Raw genomic sequence first — 25,665 nt, 5'->3', positions numbered from 1 at the left:
GTCTCTTGAAAGTAGACTTTAAAATGTCATCGAAACAACCAAGATGTCCCAAATTAGTCTCTGAAACTGCAAATCCTGAAATTGAGTATGGTATGTTTTAAAATAGTAAATCTTTCTCCCCAGTTTTTAAAGACAACCTTTTAAAGAATTTCAAATATATCTTCCATGGGCGAAGCTAGGTGTGTTCATCTTGTACAGGTAACAACACTATCAGAGAAGGTAGATTCAAAACAGCACTGCTGACATTGATTGTTTCTGTCCCAGCAGGTTAAGACAGCTTCGTGAGAGGTAAGTGAGAACAGAGAGTTTGAGGGAGTCAGAAGCAATGCTTTAGACAGCATTTAACATACTTTGAGGCTTCGATCAATTGATAGGGGATAAAATCGAGTTGAGTGTCTACTAATTTCAAATTTAGTCTCCACTGCTTTTAAAAGTTGAGCAGTACTTGTAATCGCTGAACTTCCTTTCCTGTTTGTTAAAATGTATATAATGAAATCTTTAACATCAAGTATTTTTAACTTGAAAGTTTATTAGCATACTTTGCTTTTATTTTTACTTTAACTTATGTAATTGTAACACTTGAGTGGTTTATTACATTGCTAAAGGCTAGAAAAATATGGAATGTCCTATCTACAGATATCAATGACATCCTCCTACATCCTTAATTTACTGTTAGCTCTTATTGGATAATCTGTTCCCATTTAGGGAAATTGGCTAGAGGTGTGGTTCTCCAATAACACACTGATTCCCTAACACAAAGCCTTCAGTCCTGCTTCAACAAAGCATCTTTTATGAAGAATCATACATCAGATGGAGCTGCCAAAATGCAACACTGAAGCACCAAGATTTCCTTCATTATCCGTTTTCCACTAATCTCTCTGCCAACCTTTAGCTAAGACTTTTAACAGAGCCTTTTGCTGCTGGGACAAGACGAGTGCAGATGTTCTTATATTGCACATAAAATGTCCCTAATCAGAAGACTCCCTCTAAGAGGACTTCCATTTGGTTATTTAAACCCAGGAGTGTCTGTAAGAGTTTCAGCTTTGGGCCACTGTACGAAAATGGCCAAGTGCTGGATGAGCTATTTTGGATAGGCAGGTGGAACCTCACGTCCTACAACGTGGGTAGAAGGTGATTCCATACCCTAGAGTTAGAGCATGCCCTGCCCTTTCCCAAATGTTTTATTCCCTCTAACCACAACAATCTTTTCTTCCTCAAAATTCTATGGAGATCTGCACTATAGGTTTAAATGTAAACAGTGCATGCATGCATCATAAATAAAAACCACTTCTTAAAACATCCCCTTATGCATGAAACTTTTATACTTCAATCGCACCTTTTTTTCAGAAACTTTGATATTTGTCAATACCATGTAAGTAAAAAAAATGTAATTTGCAATGCATTAAGGCAGAGAATACATCCAATAAAAATTGAACAAATGAGATTCCTAGAAATCTGTACTATATATATATGTATACTTTAAAAACATCTTAAGTATATATGCATAGTATTCATGATAGAAGGCCTATGTTTTTGAGGTAGTATTAAGGAAGTTGGATGGAAGGAGAGAGAAATGACATTAATTGAGCATCTACTATATAAATACAGTATAATCATTCATACACATATCATCCCATTTAATCCTCACAGTAACTCTAGTATTGTTACCATTATCATACAAAATTACAAAACAGGTAAGGAAACAGAGCGCCACAAATGAGAGTCAGGAAAACAAAACTACAGAATCAAGCTAACCCAGTCAGCATATATGATAAAAGAACAATAATCTATAAAAATTGACAAGATGTATTTTTTTAAAAAGCCAAAAATTGTAATAAATAATTAAATGACAAACTCAATAAATAGGTTAAACATTTAACTGCATTTATTTCACAGAAAAAGAAACAAGAATGAGCACTAAAATATGAAAAGATATTCAACCTCATTCGATATCATGGAAATGTAAATTAAACCCCTTGAGAGTCACTTTAAAATCCACCAGACTGGCGGATTCTTTACTTAATGTTGTCAGACTTTGCAAAAGCAGAGTCACCAGTCTCAGTAAGTGACTCACATAGCACTGGTGAGAATGAAAACCGGAATAACAACTTTGGAAAATAACTTGATACCATGTGCTAGTCACAACACGGACTCATACTATTACCCAGAAATTATACACCTAGGTATAAACTCTAGAGAGATTTTGCATATATGCATCAAGAAAAACATGTAACAATGTTCAAAGTAGCCTTGTTTATATTATACACTGGAGACAATCTAATTGTCCAGCAACATTTGAATGCCTCGCTAAATTGAGTTATATACGTTTTATACTGCACATATCAACAGCATGAATTTTAAAAAGCATCATTTGAAGTGAAAAAAGAGAAAACTGATGAAAAATACATATCGTAATGGTCTTATTTATATAAAATTCAAGAATATGATAGAGGTCAGTGATGCTGTTCAACACCCTACAATGCACAAGGCAGCCTCAAACACAGACTTTTCCAGCCCAAACACCATTGGTAAACACTGAAAATTCTCCAAAGAAGAGAGAAAGCATAATTTAATACAAATTTCAGGAAAAATTTTAAATAAAGCTTCAGTATTATAAGTTTTTCCTTTTTAATTTTCCTTTTTACTGATATTGTATCTAAAATTTTGGTATCTGTTTTTATGTTTTCTTCCCATCAATTTTAATTAATTAATTTTATTTATTTATTTATTTAATATTTTTAGTTGTAGTCAATTTACAATTTTTGGTGTACAGCACGGTTAATTTAAAATATTGCAGTAAACATATTTACAAAACAGAAACAGACTCACAGACATAGAAAACAAACTTAAGGCTACCAGGGGCGAAAGGGGTGGGGAGGGATAAGTTGAGAGTTTGAGATTTGCAGATATTAACTACTATATAGAAAATAGATATATAACAACTTTCTACTATATAGTACAGAGGAACTATAGTCAATGTCTTGTAGTAACCTATAATGAAAAAGAATATAAAAACAAATATATGTATATATGTATGTATGACTGAAACATTATGCTATACACCAGAAGTTGATACAACATTGTAAAGTGACTATACTTCAATTAAAGCAAAGTTTAAAAAATATTGCATTAAAAATATTATTTCTCCTGATTACTGGGTTTCTTAGAATCCCCTTAAATTTTAAGCCTGAAGAATGTGCCTCACTTGCCTCATGTAAGTCTCAGCCTTGGGGAGGAGTGCAGGTAGAATGAAGGGCATATAAAGCTTCAAACATTGATATTCTAGTTCTTAAGCTGAGTCTTAGTTACAAGAGGTTTGTTTTTATTATATTCCTTTAAACGATACATGTACTCATAGTCATTCTTTTTCATGCATAATTAAAATTAAAATAAATTTAAAAGATCAACTAATTATGGTTAACTCATGCTATAAATCTAAATCTTTATTATCTATATAGTGATTGCTATAAATCTACTGTTTATTATGTATATATTAACTAGTATAAATTATTATTTAACATATCAACTATACATTTATTTGGATCAAAACTAGGAGCACACTAAAATATAGGTATAGAATGAGGCCTCCTCTTTAAATGCACAACTTTTATAAATGCTTATAAAATGTATTCAAATATTCAGCTTACTTCTACAGACAATAGAGCCTCCTTGAATTTTTCTTATAGTTGAAATATATGGGATACGTTACTCCAACGGTGGTTTATTAATCCCTAAATGCTAGAAAGCAGTGGCTTAACATGCAAATGTAACATTTCTATCTCTTCCTCCATTCTATTACCAAAATTCTTCCCAAATTTTCCAACTACCTTGTTCATTAGAGAGATAAAAGTCTTTCATTCCTTCCATTTCCAACTTCCATGAGGATATTCACTCTAGCAACAGCTTTCCCTTCTTTCCCCCACTAGGTAAGAAATGAAAGTCAAGGATATATTCATTGCATGATTATATCTGCTTCATAATTAACGGCTATGCACTTGTATCTTATAATCAGAGAAACGACTGTTACAACATAGTGTAGCCTTTTTTCCTTCTCATTTACTTGACTGTCTTGTTCCTTATTTCTATTAAGTTGCTCAAGTGGCATTGAAAGAGTTTTCATTACTGAAACTGGCTTTCTACCAGACTTTTTTCTTTGCTTTATCCCAACTGTCAATACAAATTGTATTTGTTTTTTTAAAAAAAATGTAAACAGGCTGGGTTTAAATTATATTCTTGTTTTGGCATGTCTGTTGTTGGCATTGTATTTAACTGTTCCATTGCAGGCTATAATAAACACGAGAACACACACACAGTCCACAAAGGTTAGTGACTGAGATCTGAAAGTAAATTAGAAACTCAACCCAGCTTCATTCTCCAAACCTCAAAGCAGGTTAGAGTGTTTTGTGAGACTCCCAAAGCTAAAGACCTAGAACAGGTATGTAAAACAGGACTAGAGTTTATCTAACCTTTTTTCAGCATAGCAGACCCTGCAAATTGGTCACAGCAGTCTTTTCCTTTAGTCATAAAAATGCATCAAAGCATGTCTCAAAAAATAAAATAAAATAAATAAAATAAAATAAAATAAAATAAAATAAAATAAAATAAAATAAAATAAAATAAAATAAAATAAAATAAAATAAAATAAAATAGAAGTGCAACAGGAGGCCACCATGATATGAGTCTAACTGCCTTCTCTGGCCACTGAGAAAAATGACAACATCACTGAACTAAATATGCTAAGTCTCCCTCAGATCAAGTAAAATCTTCATAAGTACTCATAATGTAAGAAATCAAATCAAATGCATATAATCATGACCTATTATGTGTCAAGGCTGGTGGTGCTCAGCCAACACAGATCTCCATTTAGGAAGGGGCTGCAAGGGAGAACTGATGCTAGGAAAAGTATTATGACTAAGAAAATGGGGCAGCTTAAAGAATTTTCAAGATGCTTCATTGGCCCTTTGGAACCTTTTTTAGCAGAAACAATTCTCTAGCAATAGTTAAGTGGTTCACAAAGCCAGCTCTTTCCATGGACATGCATGTTTATAAGGTATATTACATGATCAAGTCAAGACACACAAACTTTATGGTTTTTTGGTTTGTCTACTTATTTTTTTGTTAATGTAACATAAATTTAGTGATTGAAGTGTTACAATAAGGAGCTTCTATTGTGACCAGGGATGATTTTTTTTTTCCTTAGACAAGAAGGAAAACAGAAAGCTAGTGCTTCTTAAAGTAGCCTTTACATACTTTTGGACACTTGTCTACATATAAGGCCTTTGGAAAAACAGGCTTTTAAAAATGCTAACAATGCCACAGACATTTAAAACAAGCAAATAAATAAGTTAAAAATTTAAATAGTAAGCTTTATCTTTCCTGTATCTCTGTATTTTACCTGTACCTTCTGTCCTCATAATCATCACTATTGAAGATCTTTGAAAGAAAAAATTGTTACCTTTAATTTTGAAAATGTGGTTATATAATAAAAGATCTTAAAATGTGGTATGTGTCTTGGAGGAGCTGTTCAATTTTTCAGTTTCAATTTTTTACTTTTTATTTTCATTCAAATTAGGTAGCATTTGATAAACTTGATTAGATATAAATGCCAAAATCTAACGGTTTTCACAAACAAGGTCAGTCACTTGCCTTTCAGTATTAGAGATACAGTTTATACAATCTGGAATGAAAGTGAATCACTTGAAACACACCAGAGTATTTAGCATGAATCCATTCACAAAATAATTAGAGAGTTTAATCTATATGCGTTATAGAATTGTCTGGAATGATGTTCACCAAATGTACAGGTTACATATGGATAAAGATTCATGGAGATTTATAATATTTTCCTGTTCTTTTCTACATTGCTTAAATTTTTTTACAATATTATTTTGTTTAGAATAGTCATATATTCATTATGAAAACAATGTTATTCCTAGCAATCAAAGTAAAATAAAATGTGTTAACAGACAAATCGTTAAGTTAAACAATATAGTTTAGAATACAGCATTTGACATAGTTAACTACATACTGAGAGAACATTAAAAGTAAAGCAAACAAAATCATTGCTGTATTTCATTTTCCCACTACCCTTGTGCTGAATAACAAACTGGGGGCATCACATGAAAGATTAAAGCCCAAATTGAAAGCTGTACCAGGAGTCAAACTACTCAATTAAAGATTTTTCAAATACTAATATATTAAAAAGGAGTGAAGGGAGGTCCAACAGTCATCTCAATAGTCATCTTCATTTACCTCCCAGGCAAAAAAAAAAAAAAAAGGACTGAAATGTAAGGAAACTTAGCCTACGACTTACGCTGTCCAAGTGAATTCTTCAGTAAATAAAATTCTCAATATTGTGTAAAGATTTCTATTTAACGTAATTTAAGAAAAAAGTTATTTCAAAAGTCTACTCCAATTTTGCAGCACATATTTTTAGCATTAGCATTATGATTGCTTGTATGTAAATATTTCTCCATTCCTGCTCTTAGAGGAACAGTCCTTAGACATGAGTCCTTAGACATGAGTACTTAGACAAAAGTCTGATGACTTTTCCCAGCCTCAACTATGGCAGCTAATTTGTATGTATGCTGAAATCACTGGCATTAATTGGGTTTACCCCCTTCTGATTTCTGTGCCAGCAAAGGAATATAATTTAAATTCTAGGAGGAATGAGAGGCCTATTTGTCTAGAGTTAACTCCTTCAGGGTAAATAGTTGGGAGAAAATGCATCTGGAAACTGTATATAGCAAGCTTTAGTAAAGATATCCCTAAATTAGTTCTAGATTTCTTATTACTCAGATGAATTTTTTGAAACTTCCGATTTTCAAAAAACCAATCTTCTAGTTTTTCCATATATAACAATCAAAGTAACTCTAAACCTTTATCTAGTAATAATTTAATATCTTTAGTACAATGTTTAGAGAACTTTTGCTAAATTGACTGTTTAAAAAATTACACTTCACTTCTTTTGTTTTACCCTTTTGTGACTAATAATTATTAGCCACACAGGACTGACAAAACGGTGAACAAAAGAAGAAAGCTTTTTCATTAAAAAGAAAATGAGTCATTTAAATATGGCAAAAGATCAATATCTTAATATACAATCTGGGTAGAAATATGCCCTATGAACTAAGTAGGCACTACTACTTAGGAATTCACACAGAGAGAACTTTTACTTATTTTATAGTTGATTGGATTTGCACAGAAAAGGATAGAATATACTACATTATTATAAAGGTTATGATAGCTAACAGGATTAATAATGTCATGTAATCATCAATAAACAATATCAAGTCCTCCTTGCTAATTTACTAGTTTTCTAAGAGATTTAACTTCTTTAGAAATCTTACAAATAACAACCTGTTTCCCTACCTTTTGTCACTCCACCTGACCTCAATATTGAATTTCTCCTTTACTGTGATCTTGCAGTGCCGTGGAAGAAAACACTTAGCATTCTGTAATTCTTTTCAATATATGTATCACACACCAGATTCTAAGCTCCTTAAAAGGAGGCACTGTCTTTATCACTATGAATCCTTAATTTTGGCATGAGGAAAGTCACATAGTAAGCACTAAATCAATGTTTCTGGAAAAAAATGAATACATGAATAAATGAATGAATGAACAGCATAATCATTTAATCAATCAAGGACTCAGAAGTAATGACTTCTCTATAGCCAGGTTCAGCTCTGTTATTCAAAATACATCCTTTATCAGTAGCAAGACAGCAGCTGGTAGTGGCCTAGTATTTTAGCATGGGTTGGGTTGGCCCAAGACAAACATAAACTTTGAAGACCATATGTTATTAGTCTTTGGATCATTTTTCCATTTTCTCAACTATGTCACTATTCCATCGGATGAGATGTGCACTGCTTATAAACCTCAGCCTTTAAAATGAAACTCCAACAGCAAATCTAAGAATTTTGACACTTTTATTACCTTGAAATTTGAAACACAAATCAATCTAGTCTCTAAAACCACATGTTGAAAAAAAAGCCTTCCAAAAGATATCAAAAATATTTTTAAAAGAATAAAACAGAAGTCAAAAAAATCCAAAAATATACAAAAGCTGTATTTTCAATTTCAAATGAGGTAAAAGAAATCCACAGAAATGTTCAACATAAATTAATTTCTTAACATTTACTAAAGTTAAATTGGGTATTTGTTTTAGAAGTGCTAATTTAAATACACAGACACATCATTTAGCATAAATGTTTTTACTCTAAATAGCACAATTTGATTTCACTCACTCAACTCTAGAGCATTCATGAGCTAATTAATACTGTTTGGATTTTCCATGTCTTCTGTTTCTTCTGTTTAGATTCCTTAGTTCACTTCACATCTTAACTTCATTCCATGTTATATTAGCAATAATTAATTTTAAAATATTAGATTTGAGTTTTCTGGCAGCATTTTTATTTTTTTTTAAGCTTTGAAGGAACTATATAGTAAAACTATGCACTGAAATTGAAAGGCTTTGGATGACTGGATTATACCTATTTTTACATTCCAGGTCCCCATCAGGAACTCATAGAAAAAAAGTGTTCTTTTTCAGTAAAATTATTGGATGACTACCACTTAAAATGTATTGAAAATTGAAAACAAGGCAAAAGCTTTTAAGAGTATGAACTCAATACACTAGATTTATAGAAAAAGCCTTCAGGTTATTTATGAAGTTATCATAAGTGACTTCCCTAATTATGAAACATATCATATAGAACAGAAAGACTCCCAATAGTTTTTAATGAATTATCAGTAAAAATGTGTGAAGATAAGCTGCAGGGCATTTCATCTTTATTTGAGCTACATTTCTTTTTTAATCTCTATTTAGATAGAAAAGCTGGTTTTTTTTTTAATAGATAAGCAAGCTTAATTTTCATGTCATTCATAATAAAAATTTTTAGTTGAACAAATTATGAACTAATATTTTTGCTGTGGTTTGAACAGATTATACAGTACTTTCATACTCTATCCATCCTTAGAATTACTAATTCTATGCTGTCAGTGTCTGGCATCTAAAACATCCTGTGAATGAAATTTCCGATAGGCATGACATATTGTGCCTACATTCCCTAGTTATCCTTTGCCACGTTTTCTTTATTTTCTTACTCTCCTTATTCTTTATCTTGCCCCTCAGACTTCAAAGATATTTGCATTTAGGGATTTTGCTCTGGATCCTGAAGATTTCACATTTCTTATTCTTTGGAAGAAAGCACAAAATTCTACAGTTGAGGGATACTACAGTTTTTGCAACTGTGCTTAACTTAAAGCTACTGGCCAAATGAACTGCATACTATCAACAATGCTTTTGAAAAGACTTTAAGTTATATAATGCATTTCTCCCCATTTACTGTAAAATTGCATTCTATTTGTATTCTGTAATTAAAAAAAACTGAATAAGCTAGAAAGTAACCAAAATTGAAACAAAAAGGTTCATACCCACTGGACATTTGATTGGCATGTCACTTTAGAAAACATACGTGTATCCTTACTGATTTGTATTAACCTTAAATAGTATCTCAGTTTAAAGGAAAAAGGGCTATTTTAGCATTAATAATCATTCACTTAAATACTGACTTTAGAATTTCACTTACAAACACACTAAATAATAAATTGCAATACACCATTACAACATACTATCATATTTAAGTACAAATATGATAATAAATCACTATCATTTACTGAATGCTTACTACATGCCAGGCATAATTATTAGTTTTATATGTTAATAACTGAACCTCTTGCTGCAACCCTTGAATTATTTCCTGAAATTATGCCCATTTTAAAGATTCAAAAATTGACAGCCAGATACTTGAAGTCATTCACCAAACTTTAGTTAGTGGAGTCAGAAAGAGCACTCAGGCAACATGACTCTAGAAATCAATTTTAATCCACCGTACAATACTGTCAAAAGGTGAATCCTGACATTTTGAACAAATGATTAACAAATCACAAGTTGTTGTTACAGACTAGAAATATTAATGGGCAACTGTTCTGCAATAATTATTTTTTAAATTATACCAAGAGAATGTAACTTTCATCTGCCTAAGTCTTATAAAATATTCTGGAACTTCAAGGAAACAATAATAATGCATTGTAAAAAATATATGTATTTATATATGTATTTGTATCATATGTATACTTTTATTTTATATTGTTATTTAATGTAAGATTTGTGCATTATATAGAATATATAACTTTGTGTTATATATGCACACATATATAATTATATTTGCCTATGTATGTGAATATAGTTACATATATTTGTGTCTTTGTATAGGCACATATTTATTTGTCATCTGCTAGTCTGAGTTTCCTTTTTTGCTGAATACAGCACTATTAAAAGGGCATTAAATTTACGTAATTTTGAAGTACAGCACTCAGGAATCAGTAAGTACTCAGAAAACGAGAGAGAAGGTTCAAGAGCACAAGGAAAGAGTGGACAAAATAAATAAATAAATTTTTAAATAAAATAGTGCCTTTCTTGAACATACTGAGAACAACAAAAAATATTACACCAAAGAGCACTCCGAAGAGCAGTGGGGTGGGGTGGGAGAACAATGCCCAACACAGGAAGAGTCTGAGTGAGCTGCGGAGACGCTGTTTTCTTTTCCTCCACATTGATGCAGGAGGATGTGCAAGCCTATGGAATCACAGAGCCGAAATTCAACCAGGAAAAGCTGGTAAGGTATTTCCCTATCATTGCCTTCCTGTGTGAAACACACAAACATGTAAGACTCTGAAGAATATCCTTTTCCTTTTCCTTTTTTTTCCCTCCCACTCATTGTTATGCAGAAATAAATCACAGACATCACAGAACTTGGGGCCTGAAAGGGACTTACCCAGTTCTTATCCATTGTGATTCTGAATTGTGAATCTATTGAGGGAAACAGTCTTTTTTTTTTTGTATTATAGGTTCCTAGCAGTTTGATTATCTTATGTTTATGTTTGATACTGACTGTATCTTGTCGAAATAAAATTAATAAATGGGGAAACCGCCAAAATATTAGCTGACCCAGAAGTTATAACATAAATCATCTCAAATTCTGCTCATTTTTAAGGTAAACTAATTTAAAATTGTATAAGATTCACTGAAATTATACTGAAATTCATACATAAGATCATTCTTATTGGAGGGAAACTTTTCCAACTTCAGTCTTTCTCTGAAGGTTTTTTTTTTTATATGGTCAGATGGTTTCTATGGAAGCTTTAATTCATTTAAATTTGAGAGACTTTGGGGGCTTAGGCATTCATAATAAAGTTTGCATTTAAAACCTCATCACTTTGATAATATAGCTTATTGGAAATTTTAATAATAATGTTTTTCCTTTTAAGAGAGTTGATAGTAAGATTTGAAACTTCTTTATTTACTGTTTTAAAAGAGATCTTAGCCATATCAATATTCCATATTTATTTATATTGTGCATTTCTTTGACTTTTAGTCTCCATCACTTCTATTTCTTGTTCTTAAGTGGAATAATTTATCTAGTCCTAATAAACCTAGTAAACTCATACTGTATGCATGATTCATGAATATGCATACCAAAACATGCAAAGGAAAGGAAAAGAATTGTACTGTATACTCAGTATAATTTTCATATTGTGGGAAAATATTGACTATACATCCATAAAACATGGCTTCTGAAACTATCCTTTCCCCTAGGGAATTTGTTTTAAGCTCCTGGTGTTCATTCTCAGTGTCAGTAAAACTGAATATATTGAACACAATGTTTTAAAGTCCTCTACAGTTCTGACATAGTATTACAAAATTTGTTTCTCATCCACTATTCCTTGGAGTCCTTGAACCCATAGGTATATATTTATTTCTATAAATACATTAAGAGCAATACTGCATACAGTTTCTTTATATAAGAGTTAAGGGATTGTTCCCTTCTGGTATGTTTAATTCAACATATTTTTAAGAAGCATTAAGTACATCTATAACCCTTTTTAATAGATTTCTTTCTGAACTTCATAAAGCAACTAAGTTATTAGACCACTATTCATGGGTACCATACAGTTATTTTTCTCTCTCACTCCCTGCCTGGTATATTAGCATTATAATACAAATATTTAAAAAACAAATATTAATCAGTAAGACTATAAATGTTGTGTATTATTTTGATATAAAATGTTATTCTTATCATTATTAAACTTGGAAAAATCTTATAATAAACACAATTAGAGAGGCTAACAACAATGTTCTCCAACAGGCCAAAATTATTAGTTATAGCAGAGACAAAGTTGTGAGGAAAAAAAAACCCGCTAAACTTTCAGGTTATAGAAGTGTAAATTACCCATTATCACAATGCATAAAACCAGAGCTTGCAAAATTGTCTACTTTTCACTTATTACTAATATTGAATGTTTTGAGCTAAACAGAGGAGAAAATATTTATGTAAAGTTATTTTTAACCCAGAGTTTCCTTCTCATTTGTGATAACTTATTCTGCTATGAGAAGTTCAGGTATCATACAGGATTAGTCTTATATAAATGCATTTCTATACTTGTTTTATTGTATTTGTCTTTTTTATTGTGGAAAATATAGTCATCTTAATCTGTGTGAAACAGAACCTTCGAAGAAATCTCCTCCATGTTTATAAAAGAAAAACAAATCAAACAAAACTTTTGGCCAACTTTACCTAAGTTTTCTTAGCATTCTATATATTTGCTATCAGTCTTTTCATTTCAATAAACCTGGTTGTCAAGCCATTCTAATATAGAGAAATGATATCAATGGACATTTGAAAACATCTTACAATTTAGAAAGTATTTTTCCTATTCACTATGGCATATCATCCTTTCTAGAACTGTGTTAGTATCTCTTTTTTATTTTGTAGTAACCAAAGGCACAGAAATCACAAGTGATTAGCCTAAAGTGTTTACTGAGGCAAAGACAGACATTGTAAAAAAAAAAAAAAAAGAAAAGAAAAAAGAAACAATGAAATGACTATTCAGTTCCTAATAGATGTACTTCTGCAATATACAAAATAGTTGATAATTTTGTGCTCTAAAATGACAAAGCAGTTTAGTGGGGAAAAAGAAAAGAAAAAGAAAAAATGAAAGGACATTTAATTCCATTAGATTTCTATTCACTAAACCTTTGCAAAAGCTCAAAGAAAGGTGAAAAAGTGTTGTTTGGTCCTAGGGGCAGGGCTGTGGCAGGAGGGGGAAGGGAATGTTGAAAAGAAAGTGTCAAGAGTTCTATGTCAGACTGGAGGCAGAGAAGTAAAAGCCTGGGAATGGACAGTGAGAAAAAAAGCAACACTTGTTAAGCAGAGAAAAAGAGGGTCATTTTCTTCAAGCTTTTAAATTCCTTTTTCATTATCCCAGCCCTATTCAATTATTATTTTTTTCCCTTATGCATTTTCCCTTTGTGGCATCTCTCTTCGTCTTATTGTGGCATTTCTTCTTCTCTTTGAAAAATCCCTTTTTCCTTATTTCCCATTTTTCTTATTCTTTATAGGCCCGTATCCTGGCAATAAGCTAATACTAGACTGAAAATGATAACCACCTGGTGTTCTTAAATTGTAAGTCTTGGTTATTATAGTAGTTAACCCAGTTCATTTCATTAAAACAAACAATAAAAAAAATCTAGATAATATAAGCAAAATCAAATAGGAATTTATGTGTAATAATAATCAGCTTGTATATAGAAACATATTCTTACAAGTCCTGGGAAGAGCTATAACCAAAAATAAACAATTTAATCTACCCACAGCAGTCGTATCACAGTAAATACATACTGATTTAGACTTTACAATGGCTTTCCGGGACTAGGAACTTCTTAATGCAGAACCTATTAGCATATGGCTAATATTATTAGGTTGATTTGAATGCTATTATAAGTTAAATTACATCTTCTGAAGCGAAACAACAATAAATGGCAAAATCCTCATATATTGGTAAGTCTATGAGGTTGCTTTCAGTTGTCTCTTGGGAATAATAACAGTAATAAAAATATTAACAAGAATAATCTCAGAACTCAGTCTATTTGTTAACTGAGTATATCAAACACTCTCTACAGTATCCCATTTACACCAATCCTGTGAGGTAGATATTACAGATAAACACATAGATCAAATAAAAGGTTTTCATAATATGTGAACAGTTGTAAGGATTATGAGAGTTGGAGGATACTTTCATATCCATGTCTGAATCATTCCAGAACTTACCATTGTTTACTTGTAAACAGGAGACAATGTCAAATTTTAAAATTCTATAAAGCAGTATTAGTTTACATTATCATATTATTTTCTTTACTTTAACAAATTACTTCAACAATTTTTCATCAAATAATCAAAATTTTCCATGCTTCTCTATATGTGATATTTTAAAATCTGAAGCCATTTAATCATTTCTTTTATATAATGTTGAGTTTCTTTTTAAGAGAAATAATGTAACTATTCTATAGCATGAATCTATAACACCAAGTAACAAAAATTTGACTTCAGAGTTGTACTTTTATTTTCAAAATAGATGAAGAGTCCCATATAACTGAAATTTAACAGTGTATAATGAATAGACATTCTGTAAACTTTTTTAGAAAATAATATTTTGATTTTATAGTTGCCAGAAGTATAAATGTCAAGTATACTGGTAAGGCAAAACAAGCTACTTTATACAGGTCTGAAGTGTTGACCATCATAATTTGTTTCCAAGGTTTAATGTATGTAGCCTTCTTAAGCATGATTGAAAAAAAAAAGTAATATAACTAGGAGACCAGTTCTAATGACTGTCTTCACAGAAAGGAAACCACTGACTACTGAGTCTGTGTTTCTGGTATAAGAACTAAAAGGGGATTGAATATAAAAGATTGGACATCCCCATGGACAGAGACTGCTTGAGCTTGCAACCTGCATTGAGAATTCAATTATTTGCTCATCCCTTTTCCGAAAGTTATTTAACATGGGAGTCTAGAAGCAGTGAAAAACATGGTCCAAGAGTAACACCATCCCACACATTAACTGTCACATTAATACTGAGGATAAATGCTTCCATGGCAAGAACATTTCTTAAGTATGAACTAAATCTAATAAATAATATAAAGTCCCTTTGAAGTTAGTACTCATGGTTTTTAATTTAGGCAGCACATGCAAATAAGTTTGGGTGAATTGGGTAACAGATTTACGCCCATTTAATACAGAGCTGGCTAAGATAGTTAATAAAAGCAAATAGGAAAAGGAATGGATCATTGAGAAGAACAACAACTTTACTGAGAACCTCTTTTACACCAGGTATTATGCTGGATACTGTGCATGCATTTTATTCAATTTCTACCACGTTTAAGTTTTGCATCATTTCCATTCAGGCCTGCTACATAATTTGTGGGTTCTAGGACACTATGAAAATGTGGGGCCCCAAGTAGGGTGGGCAAGTCAATGTCCCTTTCCCACTGGTGGCAAATCAATGGCCCCTCTTCCCATTGGTTTGCCATTCTAATCCACAGTGGACTGATGACTCTAAGGGGACTGCAATCTTCTCATTGGAATGCCCTCACTACCTGGATGACGGTGGGTGACATGTCCCTGTCAAGTCATCTGCTGAATCTGGAGTGTTGCTGCCAGCCTAGGGGTGGTATGGCCACAGCCTTGCCTGCTCCATGTAGCACATGTGTAACCCCTACCTGTCCTGTGCTCATGCCCAGATCCCCATGAGAAAAGAGGGGACTAGTGCAGCAGTTGCTACCCCAGGTGGAGGTTGGCAGCAGTCACAGAGCAGGTTCCAGAAGGAAAAGGTGTGTAGAGAAGAAGCATATGAAAAGCCATCCCAGATCCCAGGGAGGTCAGGAGGCAGTGGGAAGTGGAAAAGTGAACGTGGGATGCTCTAAGCACCCAGAGAATGCTTTGTTTCTCCTCCGACTTCACTTACTAAACAAATACAAAGATAAAATTTTTATAAATATCAAGATTACAACCACCAAGCATTAAACCCTAAATGCTAAGCACAGAGCCTTATATGACCATACTGTTCACATGCCCATGAAGTCAGCCCTGTTCCCAATTCATAAATGGAAAAATTGCCCAAAGTCCTGTGTAAGCATGAGATAAAATGTGTGCATGTGTGTGCATGCATGTGCATCAATTAGGGTAGAATGAGTAACCAAGTTTAGTTTTTTCCATTGTGCCTAATTGCTCATATATATTTACCACTCCTAAAAATAATGAAAAATGTTTTAGAGTGTACTCTTCGTATTTTTCCTTCTTGGATTAAATGTAAATGAGTTAGGATAAGAAATAGAAATAAAGAATAGAGATTTTGTTTTGAGAGATTGATAAAATTTAAACACACTTGTCTGACCTAAGGAAACTGTTCTATCAGCAAATAGGTTAATGATAAATCTATATAATTTTTTCATATGCTATCAAGCTCAACATTGACTACCTTGAGAGGTTCACAAGAAAAGTTATAAAATGGAAGCTAATCTTTTACCTTGTCAAAAAGATTTTCCATCATACCTGCAGATGTTTTCATGTGAAAATCATTTTTTCAGACTTAGGTTACTATTATCATCATCTCTGATCTAGTGTGATTCAAAAAGAAGTGAAATTGCATGTCTAGAAGCACTCCACACAAAATGGCATGATGGGTAGAGTCAGAGCTTCTACAAAGCCACTGAAGTAAAAAAAAAAAAGTTCAAGAATTCTGTTAGATTCAAAACATGCTGTAAGGCATTACACAAATATACAAATCCATGGTCAAATGTTCCTCAGAGGAGCATGACGGAAATAATTTAAATAATTTCCATGACCTATTTCATATTTATATGAAAGTTATTTTAATTTTATAATTAAGTAATATTTACCCCAATAAACTTTTTTTCCTATACGATTCCTCGGTGGCAAAGCCATCTGAGATTTGGCTCAACTATCACTTTCTCCTATTTATTTTGACAAACCACCTTTCTCCACTTTCAGTCTAGGTAAGGTGCTGCCTCCGAATGCTGCCTGGGAGTCCTGTACACACGCTCCATTTAGCATCAGTGCCCACTGCTAGCTGTTATCCTCTCTCCTCCTTCTAACTCTCAGCAACTTCAGGGAAAAGGATGATCTGTGTTCTTCTGTTTGTTTGCTTCCTTGTTTTTGTAGCTTCTGTGCATATTAGTATGTCTACGAGATGGCAAATACTCATTCAACACTAAATGAATGAATGAATGAATGAATGACAGGGTAGGTATTTCTTTTCTGCCTGAGGCTAGGGTTAATGCATTCCTTGTCTGTCATTATATGCTTGAGGACTGGAAAAATATTTCCTACACATCAACAAATCTTCACAATCCAGAAATACTGCAAATCCTCTCTAGTTGTTCAGAGACATCTAGAAATTGTCTATTCACATTGATATAACCACACAGAGTCTAAAGCAAATATCCAGGTTGTAACATAGGTGGTCATTTGGTGTACTTTAAGACTAACTATGATTAAGATTTCAGGTGCCTTAAAATCTACTAAATTCAAACCTAAACCCTTAAAAATAGAGAAAATATCTCAATTTTAGATAACTGGCTTTCAAATTAGATCTTGAAATATGATTCATTCACAAGGAAGAGAAGAATCTCTGCATCAATGGAAATTACTGATCAAGTAATGGGCTTGTGTCCAATATTAAACCTCAAGGAAGATTTCCTGTTAATGTTTTGAATATTTTGTTTCCTTACATCATTTAGAGAAGGCACACTCAGGATTGAGAAGGTGTGTTCCCACATCCACAGGATACTGGTGTATATTAAACACTCATCATTGGCCAGCTTGAAGGTTTAATATTGATTGTTAACTGGGTAATAATGGGCATTAGTCTACTGCTTGTCATAGAATCTCAATAACTGTAATTAGCTCTAAACACGAAGCTACCCATATATGGTAGAAAGGGAATTTAAAAATATCGGAAAATCCATTAGAGCTATTCCTAGAGCACAGTAAATATTTGACATTAGCTACCTACTCTTCACAACTTTTATGAAGGTGGACTTTTTCATCTGCTCTATAATCAATTCTGTATTTTTTTTTTCATAAAAGGGGATTTTTTTTAAAGTAAAAGCAAATAAAATAGTGTGTGTATACATATATGTTATCTCTTTATATTATATACTTTCAAATAATTAGAATAGACACTATATCATATATTTTATATAATGTATATCATTTATATACATTATATATTTAACATATTTGTGTTATATACAAATTATAAAGCTTACATGTTGCATGTACAAATATGTTATGTATAGATATAATACATAATTTCCCATATATAAACATGTATCTAACTATATGTGTATATAAGCACATATATAATATGCACATGCATATATTACACATGTATGTATATATGTATAAAACTTAATCCTCAAATATAGATATTTCCAAATTAAAATAAACTTTATGTTTACATTCAGAATATTTTCAAACTACAATTATGAAAGAGGGAATTCTGTAGGCATGTGAATTCTGAGACATTGTTTCTTACAGATTTCCTCAGTAGCTGTTATTTCAGAAGGACTAAGAACAAAGTTGGATATTTTGCAGATACATGAGATCAATACTAACCAGTTTCCAGCAATGACTGTGATATCAGGAGAACACAAAGATAATTTTTAACTGCATTTCGCAAGCTTTAATATTGTCTAAGTTATAGGTGTCCATTTGGGTTTGCCCGTGACTGCCCACTTTGTACCTGAATAATCCACTTTAATTCTCAAGTTATGCTCTTGATACCAATCATTTATAAACAGAAGCATTCATCAAAGATTCAATGGATTAGTGCTTCTGAGGTAGAAACAGTCAGTCTGTTCAGCTATAGATACAAACCCTTGGCTGCCTTCACTCTCTGCTAAGTGAAAAGGTCTTCAGTGTTACCCAAGAATACGATGCTGGACTTTTTAATGTGTGTCATGGTTTGAATCTTGTCCTCCAAAATTTATATGGCGAAGTCCTAACTCCCTGTACCTCAGAATTTGTGTGGCCTTATTGGAAATAGAGGTGTTGTAGATTTAATCAGCAATGTTGAGGTCATCTAATATGACTGGTATCTTAAAAGGGACCCTTTGGACATAGGTATGCACAGAGAAAGGACTCAATGTAAAGATGAGGGTAGAGATCAAGGTGATACAGTAGAAGTCAAGAAACATCAGAGATGCCAGCAAACCACTAAAGCCAGGAGGAAGGCATGTAATAGATTCTCCCTCACAGGCCTCAGAAGAGAGCAATCCTGCCAACATCCTGATCTCAAAGTTCTAGCTTCCAGAATAAATTTCTATTGTCTGTGAGACTCAATTTGTGGTAATTTGTTACGGCAGACGCAGCAAACTAATATGATGTGTCACCTGGAGAACTCCATGATCTTGGCCGTTCCTAATGATAACATGGTGCTACTTACAGAAACCTTCACGAAGCATAGGAATCCCAGAGAGATATATATTGTTCCTTGGGCCTTGAGGTTTAAACTTCTTTTCCATGTTACTAATGTGTCCTAAACATCGAGGGAAGCCAGATTATTTTTATTTTTGAAATCTAAATTAATTGTTTTGGTTGCTCTTTAAAGGTTTATTTTAGTTTTTGTTTTGTTTCTTAAGCTAAAGAATATGATATAAAACCATGTTCAATATGTGGACCAAAAGTGACAAAACCTTCCATTTTTTATCGTTACTTATTTGGGTCAGTGTGGGAGGTCACTATGTAGTCTGGAGTGATTCTGGTGTTTACAGTTTATTTCACATATTTATGATACTCTAGACTGCCATAAATCTTGGTAGATCTTCAAGATATCTTATCTGCTTGCGGTTCCCTTGATTCTGTAGGACGATTATGAGGAGGCATTGGGGCTGCTCGTCATACACCTCACAAAATGCCCATGGAAGATGGCGCACACCACACAAAACACAGAAGCTTCAAAAGCAAAATCTGGTAAGTTTCAGAGCCCCTAATGAAAATAAATTACAAACCAAAAGTGACAGTTACCTGTAAACTGAATTTTTGATTTCCTAAAAAAGGTATGATTTACAAATAAATGGTCTCATGTAAGATGAAAAATGGCAAAAACATACAAGGTTGAGATAAGAAGGGATAAAGATGAGACGGAGGAAAGGAAGCAAAGTTACTTAGAAAGCAGAATGGAGAGACCCTGTGAGGGAACAAACCTTCCCAGAAGAAAGAAAAAAGGGAAGAGCTCACAGGAAGGGGCCATTCAATGGAGACTGAGTGAGGTAGAAATAATAAAAATCCCCCAAATCAAGCCAAGTATAAAAGAAATCCGGTTATCTCACTTGTTGGAAATTTCAGAGAATTATACATTCTCTGCTATGCCGGGCAGTGAGATCTTCTTGGAGAGCAGGATCGGTGTGTGCATGCGGATGGGAGCCCAGGCAGAGGTGGACCTGTAGGCATGCATGTGTGTGCCCAATGTTTTCCTCTCGGTATCCTCAGCATTTAGGCAAACTGCCTGACGAACAGTAAGTACTTGATACATTCTTACTGAATGAGTGAGCTTTGGTTAGCCAGATACAGTTATTCAATTTGTTCTGATTCGCAAATCATTATAAGAAATGTTCTTAATGAGGTAACTAGAAGGATCCACTGATCCAGAAATGATATGCTGCTCTAGAGCATTAGGAGGGGGAAAAAAAGAAAGAAAGAAAAAGAATATGACAGTGGGAGCTGGATGAGATCAAATCTCTTTCTAGATGTTTCCCGTGTCCCTTTCTGTTTCTTAGAAACAGAGCTCCCAGGACACCAAAGAAAAGTCTGGCACTTGAATAAAGAAACAGCACAACAAAGCATCACTTTTACTAAATCGGTTTATCTCACAGTCAGGCCCTGCAGGTTTGTAAAATTTGCTTCCAGCAGATGGCGTTTGGCATAGATAATAAAGATGTTCACATCTCCAGAGTCTTGTAATTACCTTAAGAATTAGGAGAAGAAAATAGAAAAAGAAAAAGAGGAGTCAATTCTTTCTGCTTCCCTTCCCTTTTAGTCCTATTATCATAATCTGTATCCCATTTCAATTTTCATTACTTTTAGAAGAGTACAGCGGGCAGAGAGGAAATGAGAGAGACTGTGTTGGAGAGACGATTTAATTGCTCTGCTAAGAAAGAAATTCAGCTCACACAAAACAGGGCCAACCTTTTCCATTTGATCTTACAGCTCAAATGACAGCTATGCCATACGTTTTATGTTATTTGAAAGAGCACAAATGAAAACAAAGATTTTAAACATTCCATTCTGCCTCACTATCATTTTATCCATTAAAAAAAAAAAATCCTCAGTGGTATTTAACAAATTTACAACAAAACAGTCCTCAGGAATATGTCAAGGTCTCCACAGACCACTCTAGTGTATGTGAAGCTGGCTGAATGTTTTAGCTGAGTTCATTGAAGGTGTTGTGTATTAAATTGCTGGAAGCCTTTCAGAATTCTGGCTCTCAAAGCACATGGAAAATGAATAGTGCGGCTACTGTTGGTGCATTCATTTGCATATCAATGCCGAGAATTCTGTCGGTTTCATAGAAATGATAGTGATTGAGGTCTAAGAATGAAAGTGAGTAGCTTCGATATACACAGGGGTCACCAGAATTCTCTCTGCTTGCACGCCAACATTTCAAATGATTTTCCCACTAGGATAAGATGGGTCCTTCACTATTCTGAGTCCTCCGAGGTAGCATTATGGATTTCTGAATAGGGCTAAAGACGCTGATGTTTTGAATTCTCAGACAGTTTTTTTTTTTTTTCCGGAGAAAATAATCCTCTGCCAAATTTTCAAAGCCCAACAGCTTGAGATCTCTGTCTCTTTTCCTTTTTGGTTTCATTCCTTTTTTAAAAAATCAAATTAAATAAAATATGAACATTTTTGTTCAAGAAAGCCAAGTTATGAGCAATAATTTACCAAGAAATGGACTTTTTTTTTTATTATATTTTACTTCCCAAAACAATTTTCTTACCCGTAAAATCTACAGTTCAGTATATAGACATTAATAGCTCTGTCACAAATGTGAAAGAACACTGGGAAATCTTAAGTTAACATTTCAGATGATGTCATATTCAGTCTGGGAATCTGTATGTAGAAAATCTAATACATGGATTATTGTTAAGTATTTGAAAATTAAAGAAGAGCATAATTTGAAGCCATTTATCTCTTGAATGATATTGGTAATATCAAGGGTGATAAAATGGGTGGCACTAGAGAGAGGTCTCAGGGACAAATCAAATAGTTACCCTTTAGGTGAAATACTGCCTACATGCATTCTTCTAATTTTCCTTTATTCATAAATAACCATGTAGAACGTAAGCACCATGAAGGCAGGAGTAATGCTCTCTTTACTTCTGTATCATCAATGCCTAGAATAGTGCCTATATTGGCAGCTTAGTAACAGTTGAATAAAGGAACAGGTTAATTACTAAAAGTCCATTTGGAAAGAGATTCCTTTTTCAAAACACAGTGTTAATGGACACCAAAGAGGCAGTTCCCGTATGTCTTTCTTTAGCTTCAACCACTCTCCCAAGCTCTGGTAACAATTTATCAACTGCCCCAGACCTGCTGTCCTTCTAACAAAGCCACATCAGCGTGTCCCCAAATAAATTCACCACCTCTCCTACCCTGAATATTGTCCTTCTATCAGTTAATATAAACACTCTTCCTTCATTCCTTTTGAATACTATGAGTATTTGCCTTAATTTTGGGAGGCAACTTCCGTGACTCTCAGTTACGCTGCTCCCCTTATCCCCTTATCCAAGCCCTCTCCTTCTCTTGCTCAAAGTCTAATTTCTTCTTCCTTAGACCAGAATTAAATACAGTTTCTATAATCCAGCCTGCCTCAAACATCTTTCTCTTCCACACCATTCTGTACAAGAAGAATGGATGCGTGTGTGTTCATACACTTAATTGTCTTGCTTTCCCTATCAAAAGCCTCAGCAGTCCATACATTTCTACTGCATCCCTTATTATCTAAGGCCTCAAAACAAGTTTAGAGGCATATATTGAACTATTTTAGACACATATTTCGATTTCTAATGACCCTCATTCCTTGATACTCTCCAAACAAAAGGTGCTAGACTTTCTTCTCTTTCTTCTTCTGCTTCTGCCCTTTCTTTTTCCTAAAAACCCTTCTCTACCCTGTCATAACTCTAAAAATATAATTCACTCTTTAGGCTTAATGATCTTACATCAAACCTCTCCATCATAAAGGATCTCAGAAAGTCCTGATCAGAGGTTTCCTCTGTCTTTGAATTAACATAGTTTAGATACATCCCTCATTAAATTTTCCATATCCTTCTTCTACATTATAGAACCTTGCATGTATATTTCATATCCATCACTACACTCTAAGTTCTTTTTTTTTTTTATAGTAAAAATTTTTATATTTAGAATTAGCCAGCTGGACTGAGTTTAGATGATTCCAATTTTGTTTTCAACATCCACAGCATCATAATCAGGAGCCAATCGTACATATGCCTTCTTCTCTCCATCAGGCCTAATCAGGGTATTGACTTTAGCCACGTCAATGTCATAGAGCTTCTTCACAGCCTGTTTGATCTGGTGCTTGTTGGCTTTGACATCCACAATGAACACAAGTGTGTTGTTGTCTTCTATCTTCTTCATAGCTGACTCGGTGGTCAAGGGGAACTTGATGATGGCATAGTGGTCAAGCTTGTTTCTCCTAGGGGCGCTCTTCCGAGGATATTTGGGCTGCCTTCTGAGCCACAGTGTTTTGGGCCGTCAGAATGTGGGTGACGTCCGGATCTTCTTTTTTTTGTGGCTGTGGACGCCTTTCAGCACTGCTTTCTTGGCCTTCAAAGCCTTTGCTTTGGCTTCGGCTTTGGGAGGGGTGGGGGCTTCCTTCTTCGCTTTCGGCGCCATCTTCGTGAAAAGCTCTAAGTTCTTGCCATACTACTCAACTTTGCAAGCTTTTGCATATAGACTTGCTTACATCAGGGACTTAATGACTGAATTATTAAATTAATCTAATGATTTATCTTCCATAGAATGAAGCTAAAATGTTTAGATCAGGCATTAAAATATTTAATTAAAATAGGATCAATTTTTACATTGTCATTTTGTACTTAAAGGCTAACTATTACTACCAGTGAATATAGAAGGTGTTTTTGTCATTTACAAATTTTTAATTATTTCATGTACGTTTGATAGGAGTGAACTGAATACTTTCCCTGTGCCAAAGGAGACGTACTGGTTAATATCATATGATTCTGTTGACAGAATCATTATCAGTGCAGCAAAAATAATGTAGATAGCAACGTAAGTTCTTCACTTTAGAGAAAGTGTTCTGAAACCTCAAGATTCAATTGACTGGAGAATTACGAAATACTGTGCCATTAGCATTCATTACAGATTGTGGTTAAGGAAATGTTAATACTCAGTATACACTAGTGGTTCTCAAACTTTACCATGCATCAGAATTATTTGTCATGGAAGACTGTTAACAACCAGATTCTGAGGCCCCATCCCCAGGGTTTCTGATTCAGCAGGTCTATAGCGGGGCCTCAAAATTTGGATTTTTTGCAAATCCTCAGTTGATGTTGTTGTTACAGGAACCTCACTTGGAGAAGCACCAGTCTGGATTAAGCAAAAAGGATGGCACATGTTACCATAATTCTTGGTCCAGATGTGTTAATTTATGTTGATGAGTAGACTGGACCTGTGAGGTAAAACCAACAGCTAATGGGCAAATGTAACTGAGGTGTCCTACCCAGCACCCCTTTACAATCAGGCTCCCTCAGCTCTCATTTGCACCAAATATTTGAAAGCCAGAAGTTAGCTCAGGACAAAAAATAAAAATCATTGTAACATAGTATTATTTTCTATCTTGCTAACCACGGTATTCCCAATATAGCTCTGAGACACAAAAGGTTCTCAATATTTATAAATACAAGAATAGATAAAATCAAAAGTAAATATAGTGCTGAGTTCTTTGATAATCACAATCATCATAATTAATAGAAACTGAAAGTATGTACCACTATTTTAAAAGGCTTAGAAGAGGAACTCCTTTGAGGAAAAAGACTGTGTGTAAAGCTGAAGTTTTTCCACACTAGGAATCTTCACTAAATCTCTGCAGTCGGAATGTGTCTCAGTGGTAAAGTACCAAATGGTAACTTCTAAGTGTTAACATCTGGCTCTGCATGTTTTGTTAGAGATGGTACATGGTTCCATTAAGAAAAGGTATTAATTTGAAAGAAAATATATGAAGAATCCCCTCATTCTTAGAATAATTATGTTACACACTTTTTAAAAGGATCTATAAAGAACACATGTCAAGATACCAAGAATACATATTGTGAGAGTAATCCAATGGCATCTGCTGGTGCAAAAATCAAGCTGTGATATTTTTTCTTGTTACATGTGTTTCTCCCACCTTCCAGATTAAAAGTGCAATATAATTTTATTTTTAGTTCATTGATCCAGAGAATTAAGTCCTTAGAGGGCAGGAATTGTTTACATGTACAACTAAAATCATGTTATGGAAGTATCAGACTTATTAAAACTTTAACAAGAAATGCAGGCACAATAGAGAACTGCCAAACGAGGCAAGCACCAGCTGGACTGAGAGTCAACACTCATGAGCTCTTAGCTTCATGGCATGTCTTACATGGGAGAAAAACCAGGGGTTGCTGAACTCTCTTAATCACAGGTGACTTCACTTTGTAGATTATATAAAAAT

The 25,665-nt window shown here is 33.6% G+C and overlaps 1 protein-coding gene and 1 pseudogene across 4 annotated transcripts in view; both read right to left on the bottom strand.

The window, feature by feature from the left end:
- PTPRD (protein tyrosine phosphatase receptor type D) overlaps positions 1 to 25,665 on the bottom strand; it is a 1,875,536-nt gene that overhangs the window by 1,546,307 nt on the left and 303,564 nt on the right. The gene's annotated exons all lie outside the window — the stretch shown is intronic.
- LOC105073426 (large ribosomal subunit protein uL23 pseudogene) lies at positions 23,317 to 23,854 on the bottom strand (annotated as a pseudogene).

This window comes from Camelus bactrianus, chromosome 4 (assembly GCF_048773025.1).
Source record: "Camelus bactrianus isolate YW-2024 breed Bactrian camel chromosome 4, ASM4877302v1, whole genome shotgun sequence".
NCBI lineage: Eukaryota > Metazoa > Chordata > Mammalia > Artiodactyla > Camelidae > Camelus > Camelus bactrianus.
Note: the sequence above shows the minus strand (reverse complement) of the source record. Positions and strands in the feature narration are given on the sequence as shown.